At 39.4% G+C, this 22,194-nt stretch overlaps 1 pseudogene; it reads right to left on the reverse strand.

Moving 5' to 3' along the window:
* Window positions 1–4,101: 4,101 nt before the first annotated feature.
* On the reverse strand, window positions 4,102–5,394 carry LOC117722517 (transcription factor MafK pseudogene; annotated as a pseudogene).
* Between the last annotated feature and the right edge of the window lie 16,800 nt (window positions 5,395–22,194).

Here is a 22,194-nt window from a genome sequence, read left to right on the forward strand (position 1 = left end):
GAATTATACCAGAGTTCTCACAAGATACTATAAAAGCTAGAAGATGCTGATCAGATGTCATATAGACCCTAAGAGAACACAAATGCCAGCCCAGGCTACTATACCCAGCAAAACTCTCAATTACCATAGATGGAGAAACCAAGATATTCCACGACAAAACCAAATTTATACAGTATCTTTCTACAAACCCAGCATTACAAAGGATAATAGCAGGAAAGCTCCAATACAAGGAGGGGAAATTATACCCTAGAAAGAGCAAGAAAGTAATGCTCTTCCAACAAATCCAAAAGAAGATAGCCACACAAAGATAACTTCACCTCTAACAACAAAAATAACAGGAAGCAACAATCACTGTTCCTTAATATCTCTTAACATCAATGGACTCAATTCCCCAATTAAAAGACATAGGCTAATGGACTGGATACATAAACGGGACCCAGCATTTTGCTGCATACAGGAATCCCACCTCAGTGCAAAGACAGACTCTACCTTAGAGTAAAAGGCTGGAAAACAATTTTTTCAAGCAAAGGTCCTAAGAAACAAGCTGGAGTTACCATTCTAAAATCTCCAACCTGAGAACACAAAGGGAGGGACTCATGGCTCCACCTGTATAGGTAGTTGAGGGTGGACTTGCCAGGCATCATTGGAAATAAAAAGTTTGGATTCCCTAGTGTTGGAAAATTGCAAGAGCAGGAAGGCTGGAATGAGAGGATGGTGTAAGCACATCCTCATAGTAATTGGAGGGGGAATGGGGTAAGGGGTTAAGCATCAATGTAAGTGGAGGGACAGGATGCCTGAAAGTTTGGATTCCCTGATGTTGGGAAATTTGAAAGCAGGAAGGCAAAAAATGGGAGGATGGTGGGAGCACACCTTCATAGAAACGCCCAGAATTATATGGATTAGACATGACAGAGGCAGGCCACCAGAAGACTAGATTCCAGAATTCAAACAATTATCTTGATACTAAAATTTGTTTTGAGAATTGTATATTGCAGAATACATAGCCTTGGTGTATCTACTCATCAGGCAAGCTGAGCAGACCTGCTCAAACCTCTGATGTCCTGGAATTCCAGCCGGATGCAGTGAAGACACAGTGTCAGAGGCTTATCAATTTACTCTTCCCCCAATCCCTCTTCTAATATCTCAACACCCATACTCAGCTTGAAGAAGTTAATGATGAGTCAGCGCCCCTACTCCCTGGGCTTGGGGATTGAGGTGGTTAATATTGGGCTGTCTTTCTAGGTAAAAGTAGTGGTTTTGGTGGAAGAGGGAGGATTAGCTAGAATTTATTGCATAGCCATAACCTACTGGTAAAAATATGTATAATTGTTATTAAGATGAAGTTATAATTTCTTAAATGGTACAAAATTTACTTTGATTTCAAATTCAAGGTTTTTATTGGTACGAGCTTCTTATTAATATAAAAGTGAGACAAATATTGATACTCTCATGGGCATTGTACCTGTATAACACATTTAGGAATACAAGGCTTAGACCCAGTCCTTCTTCAACTTTTTTAACTTATTTGAGATGGTTAGACTGTGAGTTAAGGGCCTATAGCAAATTCATGGCTTTGAGTTTATTGTTAGGGAGTTTTCTATATTTTCTTTAGAAATAGCTGAGAGGAGTTAACAGACAACAGTCCAGATTGCCTTACATGAATAGTTGGTTTTCAAAACATCAGAATTCCACAGAATTGACATTACAAACATTTCTGTATTAATATTCATTTTGATTAGAGGCCTTTCTGTTCCTAACAGCTTCCTATCTTGGATTCTAAGAAGAAATTGAGCATCTTTGGAGTTATTCTAATTGTGGTGAGACAGCCACCAGGCAAGAATTGCCTCTTTCCATCTACAGACAAATTACTGTCCAGAAAAGAACACACTTGCAGAATAGCTGGCTGATTATATCTGCCTAGACAGAGTAATCAGCCCTTAATAATTCTGCATCATGGTCTGTCAGATGATCCTGGGCCAGAAGGTTGAAGATCAGATGCTCCAACATTCTGTAGGATAGGGAATGTCCAGGTGTTCAGTGGTCTCTACAAATTGGCTATGTTTTAGAAGCTATGGTTTGTGCTTCCCATAATCTCAGTTAACTCAGTCATTCTGGATTTCTGATGGGGTTGAAAACTTATAGTCTCATAGCCAATCCTTGCTATTTACTTTGAGAGAAAACATTTGAGAGGATGGTTTTCAGCTGACATTCATTCTAAAGCCAAGAAAAAAAAAAAAAAAAGCCAGGTTCAGAACTAAGTCTTTTATTTAGGAGAGATGACAGAGGTTCTGCTTAGTCAACAAAATGATGGACTGGGTTTTAGGTCTATCTTGCACCTTACTGACATAAATTTGTATAGTTATGCTCTAACTGTATTTTGAGAGAAAAGTTTTATTTTAACAGGAAGGGTAATATGTAGGAGGAGCTAAGCTGGGAGGAGTACAGAGGAGAAGAGGAGTAAGGAGAGGAGGAGGAGCAGGAGAGGAGGAGCTAGGTGATGAGAGAGAAAGAGAGATGGGGGCCAGACATGGAGGCAGATGTAAACATGTCTCCGCCAGTCAAAGATAGTTGATATATCTAGGTTGGGTATTAGGTTACACTTCTGATTGATATTGAACATTACCAAATTTATAAAGCCTTTGGTTAACATTTAAAAAATTGTATAAAAGCAAAAAGGAGAAGGGGGTACGGGATAGGTGTTTTCTAGGGAGGGGAAATGGGGAAAGGAGATGGCATCTGAAATGTAAATAAAATATCCAATAAAAAATAAATTTAAAAAAAGAAAAAAATTTAAAAGCCCTTTGAATTTTCACATGAAAAGGATAAGGAATCGCATGGCTCTAGGTAACATCTTACCTAAAAACCATGGAAAACATGACTGAAATGTATGAAATATATTCAGACAGAAAAAAAAAAAATAAAGATCACTTTCTGGAGAAAACTTTCCTGTTGGTAGGGAAGAGTGAGGAACTTCACTGGACTTCCTGGATTCACAGGAGAGGACATGCTAAACCAAATATGTTCTGTTCAATTCAAATTCCTTCTAATTTTTCATCTTCTTAACATTCACCTTTTACTTTTTATCATATTTTTCCATGGCTCTGCATTCCTAGTTTTAACGTGAGCCTATATTACTTTTAGGATTTCCAGCTGGACTACCATATTATCTAAAATAATCTTTACAAATAAAAACAAATTACACAAATATAAAATTAATTGAAAGTCAGAGCCTGCACTCATTTTTTTCAGCCACATACATTTTATAATATTGCAAAAATAATCGTTTTAATATTTATAATTTTGTCTTGCAGTGTGTAGAAAACAATGACCAGTCGTATTCAAAGAGAAGTAAAAAAAATAGTTAATTGATAACAGGACAAATCTGTTCCACACACTGAAAGCACTGTTGCCATCTTCTGGCCACTTGTTAATTGTGATATTTAAATTCATTTCTTTAATTGATTTTAAAAAAAGAACTAAACATTTTAAATATATACAAATAAAACCTATAATTTTAAAATTATAAATTTAATAATTTATAATTATGCAAATTATTATACATGAAGCTACAAATAATCATACTAGACAATATTTATATACTCACAAATAGTTTTTTCCTAAAAGGTGATGAATTCTGCTTTGCTTGCTATTTTTTTTTAACACTGTGGGGGCTTTTGTATAAATATCATATTTCAGGCTACTGATACCATTTTGTTGCTTCTTTTGTTTCAGATAGACTCTTCTTTTAGAGCTCAGGCTGACTTTGAACTCAAAGAAATTCTCCTAATTCAGCTTCTTCAGTGATAGGACTACAGGTGATTGCTACCATTTCTGACTCAAAGCCATTATTATTCTAAAAGGTCATTAACTTTTTTATTTACTCCTTCTTAAAACATTTACTATTTAATAGAAACACCTGAGTTTCGTTTTTTTCCATGTTTTGTCTCACACTATTTTAGAGATTATAGTGCTGTCATGCTCATTTTAGTTTAATTCATACAGATACTCACTATAATATTTACTTGTTCTGTAATTTTTCCTTTGCTGATATTCTTTTTTTTTCTTTTTAGCTCTTAAACATATAATTTAATAACTCTGTAAAAGGAACTTCTCTTTTAAATAAAGGGCTATCTAACCACACAAATAGATCATGTAAACAGCGACACCAGACCCATCGCAGGACACTGACACACCTTCACCCACACTCAGAACCAGCGATTTGGTCTTATCCGGTCACTGTGCCAGGCTCCAGCACCATGGTTCCTGCCCCATTGCCCAGGCTGGTGGCCTGTCCGTCCAGGGGCTTCAACACATAACCGCTTCTCAGGGCAGAGCCCATCTCTTCCTTCTGGATCAAGCTGAGAGGCCCACTGGACATCTGAAAAGAAAGCACTCAAGTCCCACTTCAGACCACCAGGGAGACAAGGGCAGACCCAAGCCCAGTACACTTGCCCACGTGCACTCTCATCCATCCCCACAGTGCCCACTCTGGACTCCTAGCCTGCATGGCCTTGGTACAAAGGGGTGAGGGGCAACCCAACATCACTGTTGAACTGACCGATCCCAACATACAAAACACAGGCGTGACAATAAAGATGATCAAGGGGCTCAGCCGGTGCCCCTGGGTGCAGGTTGTGCTTTGCAGGGAAGGAAAGAGGGAAGGGAGGGGAGAAAGGGGAAAGAAAGGAGGAGGGATGGGGCTGCCAACTCTGTCACGCACCTAGTGGCCCCTCAAAGACCTGCCTGGCAACTGCACGTGTCCCTATGACCGAGCATCCGTCTTGGACTTTACTATTGTGATGACGCTGGTGGCAGCCATCTTGCCAGGGACCAGGGGCCCCAGGCCAGCAGCAAGTGGACCCCGGCCTGGGGCCACAGGGCTGCGGGCCACGGTCCTGGCAAAGTTCTGCAGGGCCTCATACTTGGAGCGCAAGGCATCAAGCTCCAGCTTCATGCTGGCATTTTCTGAGGCCAGCTTCTCCACCTCCTGCTGGAGCCTTCTGCTTCTCCAGCTCCTCCTTCTGTGTCACCCACTTCACCCAACAGCTGGCTGTGTAGCCACGGTTCTTGAGTGTGCGTCGGCGCTGCTTCAGCTGGATGATCTCTTCCTTGGATAGGCCTCGCAGGTGCTGGTTCAACTCTCGCACCGACATGGTTACTAGTTCCTCATCGGTCAAAATGGTGCCATTCTTGCCTGGCTCCCGCTTCACCTTTAAGGCCTTGTTTCCTTTATTGGGGGTCATCATAACCCGGGGGACACAGTGAGCAGGCTCTCTTCCAGGTAGCAGGCGATCCGGCTGGAAGGAGCTGAGCCCAGGCCCCTTCAGTCCTCCCCGTCCATGTTCTTTACAGATGGGGTAACCATCCTGTGGCTTGGTGGCAGCATCCTGTACTCTTGCCCCACCCTACACAGGGTGTTTCACAAGGGCTCCCACAATTAGCAGAGGAAGAGCACTGTTAGCTGGAAGCAGGCAAGAGCCAGCCCCTTTGGGTCACTGACTGGTCTTTGGCTCTCTGCCTAGGGTCAATGACCACAGGGCCAGGGAACAAAAGCAAAACAGCTACCTCCTAGAGTCAGCCACCCCTCTGGGCTCAATCTCATTTTCAGCTTTCTAAAGCCTTGCCAAGGACATTTTTGTATACCTAGGCTGGGTGGGATTCCCCACTTAGCCCAACACCCACCAGTCCCATGGGTGCATCCTCTCCTTTCCAGGTTAGATGCAGGGAAATGAGGAAGGACCTGCAGGTAAGGTTGTTGCAGGTCTCTCTCAGGAGGCTGAAAGCTGTGAGCACTTCAGGCAAAAATGTGCTGGGTAGGGAGCTCGCCTATCAAAAGAACTAAAGTGTGAGCCAGACAGCATTAGCATTCTTATTAGTCTTACCCTACCACGCTTAGCCTTGAACAGGAGGTGTGGCTACTTTCGAGGATTGAGCACACAAACCAGAAACACTTCTACAGGACTAGATCACGAGCATTTTCAGAGGTAACAGTTCCGATAGATCAAAAAGAAAGGCAGAACTCAGACCTAGAGGTCTAAAGGGCAAATGTCTTTCTTACGGCTCCAGACTCACACTAGGAGCATAAGTCGAGGTGAGGGGGACGGACCTAGCAGGAGCTTCCTTTACACAGACAGACTGCTGAAAAACGGTGACTTCCTGAGGTCGCACAGAAAAGTGCAGTGTGGTGGCTGGGAGCTGCAAATTGCCCCCTCACTTTGCTGATATTCTAAATCCTAGGCAGAATTGTGTTTTCCATCTATCTTCAAGTTTGTATAAATTTGTTAAGTTCTTCCTTTAAAAGCATTCTGGTTATAATCATTCTCTTGGTAACAGCTTTACCTGTGCCTGGACTTCCACCAAAAGAATACAGAGTAAATATCCACTAACACTTAGCTACATATGATCTTATTCTTAAGCTGATCTGAAAGACAGATTAACAAAGTTAATGTGTATGACTATATCTTATTTTTCATAAAGAAAAGGACATATCCAGACTGGTCTCTTTACCCACCTAGCTAGAACATGCTAAAACTTGATACATATTCCCTTTTCACAAATAGACACCCAGTGCAAATGATGTCTATGGTGGATCTTCACATAACCATAAGATGTGTCTATGATAAAACGTTATAGAACAAATGAATATAATCTGTTTCCTGAGAAATCAAATTTCAACTGTATTTATTACTAAAACTGAGTCAAAATCAAAATTCTCGTCACATTTTAGATTGAGTAATTATTTATACCTAGAGTCTGTATTGTCTTATAGGGTTCTGAGTACCAACCTTACCTAAAAAACCAATGTTACCTACTCCTGCTACATGTCTGTACCAAAACCCTGAATGGGATAAATAAAATCTTGATGAATATTCATGACAGATTAGTCTATCCCTCCTTGAGAACTAATTGTTCTCAAGTATTGTGGCAGTCATTCTACACAGTTTACAATACTTAATAATGCACTTAGAGTATACACTACAGCGTACTGATGCAGATATCAGGTAAAAGAGCATAATCATAACAACACAGAAAGTTGACAAATACATATTACTCATTTTCCTGCTGTGGATTTGCTAAATCATGTAGTGCTGAAATCAGCAGAACCTGTCATTACAGGGACTGAAGCAATAGGCAAATTCTTAAAAGAGATACAGAATTTCAAGATCCTTTGGTGATGGTAATTAATTTTCAAACATGACAGTGTTGAGATTTTTCCTTTTAAAAAGTACTTGTTTCTCCATTAGGAATCATTCTGATATTGCCAATGACCTTAAAAGTATTATGAAAATTGAGGAAAACAACTGTGGCACACACAGGCACATCCATGCACACAGACACACACACACACACACACACAAACACACACACACAGACAAACACACACACACACACACACACACACACTATGAGAAAGAGTTTGTTTTTCACTTTCATAGAAGGTCTATGGAGTAGACCTTTCAGGTGAAATACAGAAGCTATTGATGAAGATGTCTGACCACTAGGAATAAAGCTACTATGGACATAGTAGAGGAAGTGTCCTTGTGGGATGAAGGAGCATCTTTTGGGTATATGCTCAGCAGTGGTATAGGTGAGTTTTGACATAGACCTATTCTCAATTTTCTGAGAACCTGCCAAATAATTTCCAGAGTGGTTTTACAAGTTTGAACTCCCAACCAGCAATGTAAGATTGAACATTTCTTTAAGTGTACTGTAGCCATTTGTTATCCCTGTATTGATACTTTCCTATTTAGATATGGATCAATTTTTAATGCAAATTTTGAGTGCTTGATGTCTAGTTTCTTTAGTTCTTTATGTATTTTGATATTATCCCTTTATCTGTCTGCTGTGCAGTTGATGAAAATAATTTCTCATTCTGTAGGCTGCCATTTTGTCTTATTGATGGTATTTTTTGCGTTATAGCAGTTTTCCAGTTTCATGAGCTCCCATTTATTCATTATTGATCGTAGTGCCTACACTGTCAAAGTTTCCTTAGGAAGCTGTTGTGACCCAAGCAAAATGTTGAGGCCCGGGTTGCCCCACGTTTGGGGCGGCCACTGTATCCCAGCCCAAGCTGCCACTCAGGTTCACAGGTCAGAGTTCAGCAAGAGAGAGAGTGAGGACAGATTCGAAGAATGGAGACCAGACAGAGTGTGATTCAATCCTGTTTATTCTTCAGTCTCTCTTCCTAGTCCAAGTCCCAAGTCTGGAGTTCCTAGTTCCTAGTTGTACTCAATAATGTATCTAGTTCCTAGCTGTACTCTCTGGAGAGTCTCATTCCTAGCTGTACTCTCTAAAGAGTCTCTCTAAAGAGTATATATCTCTGCCATCTGCTTCTGCCTTTTATATGTCTCACTTCTAAGACATACCTCTAAGTCACACCTTTAATCATGCCCTTAGGTCTTGTCTCTAAATCTGATCTCTAAGTCACACTCTTAAGTCACACACCTTTAATCTCACACACCCAAGGATAGTCCTGGGTATCCAAAGCAAGAGGTTATCAGAGTGTGCTCAGCTGTTATAGGCTATAGTAATACAAGTCACATGTCAGGGTATATGGCTCAAGATGGCTGCAAAGCTGATAGTGGCTTTCTGCTAAAACTCAGCTCCCAACAGGTCCCCCTTTTAAATTTTTTTTAAATGGAAGGCTGGGAAAACTTACAGAAACCGTGCCTGTCTTAGGTTGGAACAAAGGACCCCCAACCTCCCTTTCCTGTCCTTGGATACTCAACAGCCATTGGTTGAGCTCCTGTCTTAGGATGGTGAGGCATCCCTTCTTTTAGGGGCAAGGGTCTAGGTATGCTCTCTTACCCATCATTGACTATTCGGCTTAGCGTGTAAGTTAGGGGCTAATTCTCGTCAGTCTTGATGACAGAGGTTTCAGAGTCCCCTGCTTCCAGCCTGTAATAATGGACCTGTATAGGTTTCATTTGAATAGCATCTATCTATTTCCATACAAAAGCCATCAGTTTGTTGAACTGGATGGACCCAACAGACAAGAGATTTAACAACGCCTGAATAGTTAGTATGACAGCAACACTCTTTTTTAAGGGCAACACATAACTCCCTCTATCAGAGGAGTAAAAAGTGTAAGCTTCTTCTATTCTGTTTATAAATGTCTTATATCAGAATCTAAATCTATAGAAATACAAAACTGATCATAGCTTTGATCTAAAGAAAACAAGTAAGGAAATCCCTGTTCCTGCTCTACTCAATCTCAAACCCAAAAAACAACAATAATAACTGTGGTAATGGGTTTAAACAATCTATCCCACTAAATCATAAGTCAGGAAATCAAGAGTCCAATACAGCAACCCTGGAGATTCAGGTGGTGATGTCTCCTTCAGCACTGAGAACTTCCTAAGTCAGGTTTACTCGTTGATCTGTTCCAGTTTGAAGGCAATTGTGAAGCATCTTCATGTTTCCTTCATGTTTCCTGCAAAGAAAAAAATGCGCTTCTCAGGGGGTTTCTCCTCCCTGGATTTATTATTGTTGTCTATTTGTTTAATCAGTCTCTCTGGCAGCCAACGTGCAGCATATGCAGTTTGGGAATATATGCAAACAGAACCTCTTCCCCAGATAAGCACTGGATCTGGCCCATTCCAGGTTCCAGTTAATGGGTCTTTCCAGAGGACTGTTGCAAAATTCTATTTGGTATCAGGATGCCAGAATCTATCTGCAGGAGATTTTCCTTCAGAATCCAAAGTTAAAAAATTTAAAATAAAGAGTGCATGATGAAGGATATTTCTGGGGGATCCCTTAGTAGGATACCATTCCCCCTTTTTAATTTTTCCAAATTGACATTTAATGGTTTGATGTGCCCTTTCTACCATACCTTGGCCCTGTGGATTATATGGAATACCCATTTTATGCAGTATTCCCAATTTTTTTCAAAATTGGTAGAAACTGGAAGGAACACCCAATACAACGATTATAGCAAGCATATGAGCGATCACATGCTTGCTTGCTTCTCCAGTTTGTAATGTTGCATAAATGAAACTACTGTATGTATCTACACATACATGTATATATTTTTAATTGCCAAATTCATTATGAGTAACATCCATTTGCCAGATACTGTTTGGTATCAGTCCCTTTGGATTTACACCCAAATGAGGAAGTGGTAAAAGTTTAACACGTGATTGACATTGTTTGACAATTTGTCTAGCTTTTTCTCTGGTAATTTTAAAAATAACTTTTAAAGTTTTAGAATTAAGGTAATGTAACTCATGAACCTTTATGGCCTGATCCAAGTTAGATAATCCCTTCTTTTGCTTTTTCCTAATCCTTTCCCTGGGGGAAAATCCAGAGTTTATCATTTGAGCCATGATTACTTCATTAGGGCTACACATAATCAATCCCAACTGGGATAACAGATCTTGGCCCCAGAGATTAATGGGAAGGCCTGAGATGACATAGGGTTGTATATTTCCTGTATTTCCTTCTTTATCTTTCCAGGTCAGCACCTTAGAGCTTTGTAGTGGGTTTTGACTTTGGCCAATACCCCTTAAATTGGTTAAGGTTGGGGTCAGAGGCCAGGTAGCAGGCCAATCACTTTGTTTTAGGATAGTCACATCAGCTCCTGTGTCAACCAAGCCTTGGAATGCCTTTCCATCCAGCCAAATTGTCATCATAGGTTTTTGTTTAACTATAGGCTGTACCCAGTATGCATTAGAGGAACCAAAGCCTTGATCCCCACTTTTAGGATTCTTATATCTGTAATTAGTAGGGTACAATGGAAGTAACAATAGTAGAGCTATCCTCTTTCCTGTAAGAATGGTGACTATATTCTGAATTGCCTGTGCCATTACCTTAATCTCACCTTGATAATCATTATCTATAACTCCAGGAAAAATTTGTAGTCCCTGCATAGTAGCACTGCTTTTTCCCACTATCAGGCCAAACACATTTGGATAGATCAGTCCAAACACTCCAGTGGGTAAGGCCTGAGGTCCCATTTCTGGGGTTAATAATGTGTGGGTGGCAGAACTGAGGTCCAGTCCTGCACTTCCTGGTGTTGCTCGACTGAGTTCAGAAAGGGATTTGTGTTTGCTGGTAGGACACTGACTGCTCCATAAGCCTGTTTTGGCTTGTGTCAGTTCAGAGCCTAGAGCTGGCCCCTGTTCCCGTTTCCCTGATTATGGGAAAGGGTGTTACCTTGTGCATCTTGTTTAGACCTACAATCACTACCCCAATGCCTTCCATGTTTGCAAAGTGGGCAGAGCCCAGTCTGTTTTCCGGGCTGTCTCTGGCTTAACTCATTTTCTACCTTGCAATCTCTTGCAAAGTGTCCAGGCTTGCCACATTTAAAACATGCCTTTCTGTCTTTACTTGCCAAAAAATCTCTTACTGATTGTCCTTGCATGGCAACTGCCATAGCTAAGCTCTGTTGGTAGGAGGGACCTATGTCAGAACAGAGTCTGATATACCCTGTAAGATCTGTCTTTTTCCTATAAGGTCTAATGGCCACTTGGCAGGCAGGATTAGCATTTTCATATGCAAGTTGTTTCACATAATCTATACCTGCCTCTGCATTACCAAAAATCCTCCCTGCTGTTGTCATTAATCAATGAACAAAATCAGAAAATCGTTCATCAGGCCCTTCCCTGACTGTTGTTAAAGATGCACCAGGGTTTCCCTTTACTGGAAGTTTATGCCAAGCCTTCATGGCTACATTTTGAATTTGAGCATATAAACCTGGGTCATATTGCATCTGGCTATCACTAGAAGCAAATTGCCCTTCTCCTACTAAGGCATCAAAGGACCAACCATTGCTTGTCTGAATGTTTCTCCTAGCTGTCTCTTTACAGTTCTCATGATACTCTGATTTCCAAATAAGATAGACTCCACCACTAAGAACTGCTCTCACCAACATATTCCAATCACTAGGAGTCAGCCACTCCTCTGCAACAAACTCTAAAATTGCAAGATTAAAAGGAGCAGTGGCACCATATTGAGACACTGCATTTTTTAATTCTTTAATAATTTGAAAATAAACCCTGTGTGATGTCTCCAAGCAACCCCTTGAGCATCTCTGGTCCATGATACAGGAAAAGCCTCAGCATTTCCCTCCTCTGGCTTATCTGTAGCTGAACTAAGGCTAGAGGATAGGGACTGCCTTTGGACACCAGGTTGAGGAACATGAAAACCTGAGGGATTTTCGCAGTTGGTCTCTTGACACCTTCCCTGTCCTTAATTTCTGTAACTGATTACTTAAGTCCTGATACTCTTTTTCTAACTTTATCAGTTGTTTAAGGGTAGAAATTTTGTCCTGTAACTCCTTTTTGGGATCTACAACCATTGTCTCCATTGGGGGAGCACTTGGAGGTGGAGGCACATAGGGAGAGGGCATTTCAGTGTCATAAAATTTGACTTTCTCTTCCTCTTGGTCAGCAAAATCTGGCTCTGACAAATTGTCATCAACCTTTGGTTGTATTTTGGATTCTAACTTACACTTCTTTTTATTTTGAACAAAAAAGACAGCATTCAAGAACAAAAGCAGAAAATTAACACATGTGAGCAGCAAACAAAACCAAAACAGAGAGTTGAATTCAGGCTGACTAATTTCTTGTCCCATTTTCATTACCTTTCTCGAAGCAAACCAAAACAGAGAGTTGGATTCAGGTTGACTAATTTCTTGTCCCATTTTCCTTACCTTTCTTGATGCGGCAGATTCCTGCAACAATCAACTGATCCTTCTTCCAGTAATGTCCCTCACTAGATGTCTCGTTCTCGATGCTGCACGTTGGGCAGCCAAAAATATTGCGGCCTTTTCCACTCCACGCTTGGCGGCTACTGTTTCCTGGCCCAAGCTGCCGCTCAGGTCCGCAGGTCAGGGTTCAGCAAGAGAGAGAGTGAGGATGAACTCGAAAAATGGAGACCAGACAGAGTGTGATTCAATCCCATTTATTCTTCAGTCTCTCTTCCTAGTCCAAGTCCCAAGTCTTGAGTTCCTAGTTCCTAGTTCCTAGTTGTACTCCTAATATTCTCTTCCGAGTGTCTAATGTCTACTCCTACTCCTAGTGTCTGAATCTCTGTTACTCCAAATTGTTCTGAACTCTCCTGTCTGCCTCTTGCCTTTTATATATCTCACTTCTAAACCATGCCTTATGGTCACACCTTTAAGTCATGCCCTTAGGTCTTGTCTCTAAATCTGATCTCTAAGTCACACCTTTAAGTCACACACCTTTAATCTCACACACCTTTAATCTCACACACCCAAGGAAAGATCCTGAGTATCTAAACCAAGATGTTATCAGAGTGTGCTCAGCTGTTGTAGGCTATTGTAATACAAGTCTCATGTCAGGGTATATGGCTCAAGATGGCTGCAAAGCTGATAGTGGCTTTCTGCTAAAAGTCTGCTCCCAACAAGTGATAAAATGCCACTATCAAGACAACTTACACAAAAGAAGTTTATTAGGATTTGAAATGCAAAAGTCATTGATGGCAGAGCAGAGAAAACAGACATGGAAGAGGAACTCAAGCAAGACACAGGTAGAGATCACTGTAATGATGCCAGCCTTTGATACATCATGTCCTGGATCCAGTGAATTATTTTTTTCATAAATAGCACACTTTAAAGACCTCTCTAGTCAGGACCACCATCTGGAAACCAAGAGTTCATAATCCAGAGTCTATGTAGGAAACTATTATTCAGACGACCACAAGGTGGAAAAAAATCATACATACAATTACATATGTACAAATATATTTAATGGAGTTACATTTAAATGAGGTTATGGTGCTCCTAATAACAGCAGTGAACTATCTTAGGAAAATGTCAGTGTCAGTCTTATAAAACCTTCTCTCATGAACTTGGAAGAATACAGTTGTCTCTCAATACAATATGGTATTGTCATTGCATGAATGACTTTCAGATGTTAGAAGGGATTGGTATTTCCAAAGACTCCATGTTCTTTGTACACAGAACTTAAAGGAATTGATCTGGAACTAAACATGTTAGTCTTCTCTCTGAATACTTTCTCTCATGGCAAGGAAAGTGTTATATAAGCTGCCAAGTGTGGGAAAAAAGTAATTCTCCTACCCAGCTGCATAGGTGATAAACCAAATTAATGACTGGTTAGGCAAGATATGCCCAACTGACACTTTTATATTGGAATTAACCAACAGCTGTCTAATGGGCCATAAGGCATGATTGATAGGGGTAATTCATATCTAGTAGTATGCCTTAGCCATCTCCTCTTGGTTCTAGAGGTCATAGATGCTAGAAAGGAACAAAGAATGAGCATTTCCCTAACATACATAATTACATGCTAAATAATTATTTTATACCCACTGATTAGTATATCATCGCTGATTAAAACTGAATATTGTTGCAACAGATGGTAAGACTATTATAGAGATCCAAAACAGGCCAGAATGCAGAAAACTATTCATCAGATGCCTAAACCTAACTGATAAATTTTTAATATAACCACCACATAAATGTAAGACTCAGGCAAAATTAAAGAAAGAGGAAAGAAAGATTGTAAGTGCCAGGGTACCAAAAACATCTCTTTACTTTGTATATTACAGAAGTATCCTAAGCACAAAAATCTCAACAATATGAATTCCTGAACAGGACCTCCTCAATGGAACTACAATGACTTGTGGACACAGATTTGGAACATGGGGTCCAATCTCTTTTTGAAAATCTACTGGCCCCTCTACAGATACTGGTGGCTGGAGCAAACACCCAGTGGGTATGCACCCGTGTGGAAACCATATCCTGAGACATCCCAGAGAGGCCACTGACCTCAGAGTGGGAAACACACAGCTGGTCTGCTCCAGTGTGGAAACCTTATCCTGAGACATCCTAGAGAGGGCACTCACCTCAGAGCAGGGAACACCATACCCAGAGACATCCTAGAGGAGCCACAGAACTCAGAGCAGCAGACAACATATCCTGACACATTCTAGAGGATCCACTGCACTCAGAGCAGTGAACACCTAGCTGGTCTGCTCTCATAAAGACACCTTATCCTGAGACATCCTAGAGGAGACGCTGCACTCAGAGCAGCTGGAGCTCAAGATCACAGGATCACAGAGACATCTGGACCCTGAGGAGTTCTGACACAAGCAAGATAACAGGAAAGTCAGTCTCCAGTCAGAAACAGTGAGTGCAGGTAGCACTAGAGTTAACCAAATGGCAAAAGGCAAGCACAAGAATGTAAACAACAGAAACCAAAGTTACTTGGCATCACCAGAACCCAGTTATCCCACCACTGCAAGCCCTGAACATCACATCACACCGGAAAAGCAGGATCCAGAATTAAAATCACCCCTCATGATAATGTTAGAGGACTGTAAGAAGGTCATAAATAACAGTCTCAAAGAATTTGAAAAGAACACAGGTAAACAGATAGAAACCTTAAAGAAGAAACAAAAAAAAAAAATACCTTAAAGAATTGCAAGAAAACATAACTAAACAGGTGAAGGAACAAAACAAAACCATCTAGGATCTAAAAATGGAAGTAGAAACAATAAAGAAATCTCAAAAGGAGACTACCCTGGAGATAGAAAACCTAAGAAAAATACCAGGAGTCATAGATTCAAGCATCACCATAAGAGATGGAAGAGAGAATCTCATGTGCAGAAGATACCATGGAAAACATTGACACAACTATCAAAGAAAATGTGAAATGCAAAAAGTTCCTAAACCAAAATACATAGGAAATCCAGAACACAATGAGAAGGCCAAACCTAAAGATAATAGGTATAGATGAAGGTGAAGACTCCCAAGTTAAAGGGCCAGTAAATATCTTCAACAAAATTATAGAGGAAAACTTCCCTAACCTAAAGAAAGAGATGTCCATAAATATACAAGAAGCCTACAGAACTCCAAATAGTTTAGACCAGAAAAGAAATACCTCCTGCCACATAATAATCAAAACATCAAATGTACAAAATAAAGAAAAAATACTAAAAGCAGGAAGGGAAAAAGGTAAAGTAACATATAAAGGCAGACCTATAAGAATTACACAAAACTTCTCACCAGAGACTATAAAAGCCAGAAGATCCTGGACTGATATCATACAAACAATAAGAGACTAAAGACTTTTGGAATTTAATGAAAAGGAGGACACATCATACCAAAACTTGTGAGACTCCATGAAAGCAGTACTAAGAGGAAAACACTTAGCTCTAAGTACCTACAAAAAGAAACTGGAGAGAGCATACATTAACAACTTGACAGCAAACCTGAAAGCATTAGAACAAAAAGAAGCAAATATACCCAACAGAAGTAGACTACAGGAAATAATCAAACTCAGAGTGAAATCAAGCAAGTAGAAACAGAAAGAACTATACAAAATATCAACAAAACCAGGAGCTGGTTCTCTGAGAAAATCAATAAGATAGATAAACCCTTAGCCAGACTAAACAAAGGGCACAGAGGCAGCATCCAAATTAATAAAATCAGAACTGAAAAGGGAGAAATAACAACAAAAATTGCATAAATTAAAAAAAATCATCAGGTCCTACTACAAAAGCCTATACTCAAAAAAATTGAAAAATCTAGATGAAATAGACAATTTTGTGGACAGGTACCAGAAACCAAAATTAAATCAGGAACAGATAAACCATCTACACAGTCCTATAAACCCTAAAGAAATAAAGAAGTCATTAAAATCTCCCCACCAAAAAAGGCCGAGACCAGATGGTTTTAGTGCAGAATTCTATCAGACCTTCAAAAAAGACCTAATACTAATTCTCTTCAAAATATTCCATCAAATAGAAACAGAAGGAACAATACCCAATTCATTCTATGAAGCTACAATTATGCTCATACCTAAACCACAGAAAGACCCAACAAAGACAGAGAACTACAGACCAATCTCTTTTATGAATATTGATGCAAAAATATGCAATAAAATTTTTGCAAACTGAATCCAACAACACATCAAAACAATTACCCAGTATGATGAAGTAGGCTTTATCCCAGGAATGCAGAGATGATTCAATATTTGGAAATCCATCAATGTAATCCACTACATAAATAAACTCAAAGAAAAAAAACCACATGATCATTTCACTAGATGCTGAGAAAGCATTTGACAAAATTCAACATCCCTTCATGGTAAAAGTCTTGGAAAGATCAGGAATTCAAGGCCCCTACCTAAACATAGTAAAAGCAATATATAGCAAGCCAATAGCCAACATCAAACTAAATGGAGAGAAACTTGAAGCAATCCCACTAAGATCAGGGACTAGACAAGGCTGCCCACTCTCACCCTACCTATTCAATATAGTACTGGAAGTCCTGTCTAGAGAGATTAGACAACAAAGGGAAGTCAAAGGGATACAAATAGGAAAGGAAGAAGTCAAAATTTCACTATTTGCAGATGATATGATAGTATACTTAAGTGACCCTAAAACTTCCACCAGAGAACTCCTAAACCTGATAAACAAATTCAACAAAGTGGCTGGATATAAAATCAACTCAAACAAATCAGTAGTCTTCCTCTATTCAAAGGATAAACAGGCAGAGAAACAAATTAGGGAAATGACACCCTTCACAATATCCACAAATAATATAAAATATCTTGGAGTGAGTCTAACCAAGCAAGTGAAAGATCTATACGACAAGAACTTCAAATCTCTGAAGAAAGAAATTGAAGAAGATCTCAGAAGGTGGAAAGATCTCCCATGCTCCTGGATTGGCAGGATTAACTTAGTAAAAATGGCCATCTTGCCAAAAGCAATCTACAGATTCAATGCAATCCCCATTAAAATTTCAAATCAATTCTTCATAGAGATAGAAAGAGCAATTTTCAAATTCATTTGGAATAACAACAACAACAAAAAACAGGATAGTGAGAATTATTCTCAACAATAAAAGAATCACCATCCCTGACCTCAAACTGTACTACAGAGCAGTAGTGATAAAAACTGCATGGTATTGGTACAGAGACAGGCAGGAAGATCAGCAGAATAAAATTGAAGATCCAGAAATGAATCCACACACCTATGGTCACTTGAACTTTGACAAAGGAGCTAAAACCATCTAGTGGAAAAAGGTCAGCATTTTCAAGAAATGGTGCTGGCTCAACTAGAGGTCAGCATGTAGAAGAATGCAAATTAATCCATTTTTATCCCCTTGTACAAAGCTCACGTCCAAATAGATAAAGGACCTTCACATAAAACCAGATACACTGAAACTAATAGAAGAGAACACGGGAAAGACCCTTGAATACCTAGGCACAGGGCAAAAGTTTCTGAACAGAATACCAATGGCTTTTGCTCTAAGATCAAGAATTGACAAATAGGACCTCATAAAATTGCAAAGTTTCTGTAAGGCAAAGGACACTGTCAATAAGACAAAATGGCAATCAACAGATTAAGAAAAGATAATTACCAATCCTATATCAGATAGAGGGCTAATATCCAACATATAGAAAGAACTCAAGAAATTAGACTCCAGACAACAAAATAACCCCATTAAAAATGAGGTACAGAGCTAAACCATGAATTCTCAACTGAGAAAACTTGAATGGCCGAGAAGCACCTTAAGAATTGCTCAACATCCTTAGTCATCAGGGAAATGCAAATCAAAACAACGCTGAGATACCATGTCACACCAGTCAGAATGGCAAGATCAAAAACTCAAGTGATTGTAGATGCTGGTGAGGATGTGGAGAAAGAGGAACCTCCTCCATTGTTCGTGGGGTTGCAAGCTCGTACAACCACTCTGGAAATCAGTCTGGCGGTTCCTCAGAAAATTGGACATAGCACTACCTGAAGACCCAGCTATACCACTCCTGGGCATATACCCAGAAGATGCTCCAACATATAACAAGGACATATGTTCCACTATGTTCATAGCAGCCTTATTTATAATAGCCAGAAGCTGGAAAGAACCCAGATGTCCTTCAATAGAGGAATGGATACAAAAAAAGGGGGTACATTTACACACTGGAATATTACTCAGCTATTAAAAATAATGAATTCGAGAAATTCTTAGGTAAATGGATGAACCTAGAAAATATCATCCTGAGTAGGGTAACCTAATCACAAAAAAACACACATGGTATTTACTCACTGATAAGAGGATATTAGCCCAAAAGTTTGAAACAGCCAAGATTCAACTAACAGGCCACATGAAGCTCAGGAAGAACAAGTGTGGATGCCTAGGTCTTACTTAGAAGGAGTAACAAAATATTCATGGGAGCAAAGATGGGGACAAAGTGGGAGACAGAAACTGAAGGAGGGGTTGTATGGAGACCATTGTACCTGGGTATTCATCCCTTGTGCAGTCACCAAAGTTAGATGCCCATATGGATGTCAGGAAGTGCATGCTGACAAGAGCCTGATAAGGCTGTCTTCTTAGAGGTCCCCCAGAGTCTGACATACCCAGAGGCAGATGCTCACAGATAACCATTTATTTGATCAAGGGTTCCCAATGGAGAAGTTAGAGAGAAGACTGAAGGAGCTGAAAGGGTTGGTGGCCCCATGAGGAGAGCAATAATACCAACCAACCAGAGCTCCCCAGGGTCTAATCCACCAGCCTAGGAGCACATAGGGAGGGACCCATGACTCCAGCTGTATATGTAGGGGAGGATGGCCTTGTTGGGCATATGTGGGAGAGAAGATCTTTGGTCCCATAAAGGCTGAACACTGAGTTGGGGGGAATTTGAGGGTGGGGAGTTGGGAGTGTTGGGTACATCAGAGCACACCCTCATAGAAGCGGTAGGAGGGGGGACGGGATAAAGTGTTCCTGGGTGGTGGGGGGAATGGGGTAAGGGGATAAATTTTGAGATGTAAATATAATATCCAATTAAAAAAAGGAAAAAAAGAAAATCTACAAGTGGTGTCTCCTGAGGGAAAATCAATGTCCTTTAAAAGGAGCTCCAGCAGAGGCCATTCACTTTCCTGTGTACAGTGCTTGACACATGTTTACACCATCAGTGCTAAATAGCTTCAGTAAGTAACATTTTAATTACAAAGAGGAAAGGTTATTAATTTTGGAAGGAGAGGGGAAATACGAAGAAAGTAGAAAGGGCAGGAATGACATAGATGTAGTACTCATGTGTGAAATTCTCAAAAAATATTTTAAAACAACACTAAGAGCAACAGTTCCAATGCATTTGACAAACACAGTAAGATTTTCTGGTACAGAATGTCAAACCATATTCAGTAACAACAGATATTTTAAAAATGTAGACTATAACAAAGGTGCTTTCATTCCAAAAAAGCAAGGATGTTCCAACATGTAATAATTAATGGATGTAATAAAACTATGATAGTTAGTGTTAATCATTGATAAGACAGAATCTAGAATTACCTAGGTAATGGGCCTCTGGGCATGCCTGTGCCACATTATTTTAGCTACATTAATTGATGTGGTAAAACTTGTATTGATTATTGGCAGGACTTTTCCTTGGGCATGGATCCCAGACTGTATAAGTTGGAGAAAGAGAACTGATCACAAGCTTGCATGTTTGCCTTTGTGCATCCTCAGTTTCCACTTGGTGAATATTTCATATCCAGTATTTAAATGTTTTTTTCCTCATTAATTATAAAGCTATGTTTTAAAAATAATTTTAAGATGTAATCAGAAAACCATGTGAAATTCAATGACCCATGCTGCTACGGGCTCTTTGGGCAAGGAAACTTTTGTTGCTGTTGTATTCATAACTTCAGACTCATAATTGAGGAGAAACTCTGAAGGCTTCTGCAACAACCTCCTCCTTCACCCCCAGAAAAGAAACAGTCTCAACAGGAAGCCATTGAAACCACAGATTGTATGATCCCAGGAGTGAATTCTAATAGCATAAGGACCTTAAATGATAGTAAGTATAGGCTCACTGATTACACCAATTTTAGAGTTAGGTAAGGATATTGATGATGAAGTGGGAACATGTTTCAGTGGGCAGGAGTATATGTGAATGATTATACCATGAGTTTTCATATGCACCTAAAGTACTCTAATAATAAAATATATTAGAATAATATTTAAAAAGAACATAGGTTGAAATGCTGGGATAGACACTCAAAGGTTTTCCTCTAATTTCTATACACATGCTATGGGGCATAGGTTTGCATCCACACACAGGAACATACACCCTCCCACACACATATACACAAAGAGAGAAAAAGAGAGGGGAGAAAGAGAGAGATGAGAGAAACATACACACAAGAGAAACCCTGTGGTAAATATAGTTCTGTATAAATATTTGAAACTATAAAAAATAAAGGCCAAATTAAAATGTTTGTCATTTAAATGTGCCACAATAGGAATATCGATGTCAAAAATTTAAAAGGCCTTTAAATATTTACACAAGTTTAATAAGGATTTACAGGAACTTGGTACAATCTTATCTAGAAACTACAGAAAAGATGGCTGAAACTTGTGAGTTGTTATCGACAGAGAAGAAATAAACATGAGACTACACTTGTCCTTTTGGCTTCCCAGAGAAAAATTTTCACTTCATGGGGAAGAAAGGGCCAATTCAATGGGCTTGCTGGGCTCCTAGGAGAGAGCATGCCAATCCAAATATTTTCTGCTTCTATCAAAGTAACAACTTGTTCCAATTTGTCATCTTCTAAGCACTCAGCTTTTACTCTTTATCGTATACTTCATGACTTGAGTCTCTATTTTTATACTGAACACATATTGTTTTTAATATTTCTATCTGAACCACCAAGTTATCTGAAATATTTCTTATATAACAGAAAAATAAATTACTCAAAACTAAAGTCAATATAAAGGCAAAGGCTGCATTTTTTTAATCTATCTTCACTTAATACTACTGCACAAATAATTATTTTAATATATAATTTGTTTTAAGTGTGTAAAAAATAAATGATCAGTTATATCCAAAGGGATGTAAAAACTGAGTTAATTACAAGCAGGGCACAACCACCACACGCACTCAAAGTAATGTTGCCATCTTGTGGCTACATGTTAGTTGCAATTTTAAAATCCTTTTCTTTAACATATTAAAAAAAACAACTAAATATTTTAAATATATACAATTATAACCTGTAATTTAAAACTTTATGCAATTATGCACACCATTATATGTAAATTTTGAACATAATCATATCTAATAATATTAATATACTCACAGATATTTGTTTCTAAAAATCCACAGAGGCTTAAGCACTGTTTGGGAGCATGATGTTGCTGTATAAGTAAGTTGTCATGGTCCCAGTTCCTTCTAAATATTGACTTTCTTGCCACAGCCAAATGTGTCA

The sequence above is a fragment of the Arvicanthis niloticus genome, chromosome 17, assembly GCF_011762505.2.
Source record: "Arvicanthis niloticus isolate mArvNil1 chromosome 17, mArvNil1.pat.X, whole genome shotgun sequence".
In the NCBI taxonomy this organism is placed as follows: Eukaryota; Metazoa; Chordata; class Mammalia; order Rodentia; family Muridae; genus Arvicanthis; species Arvicanthis niloticus.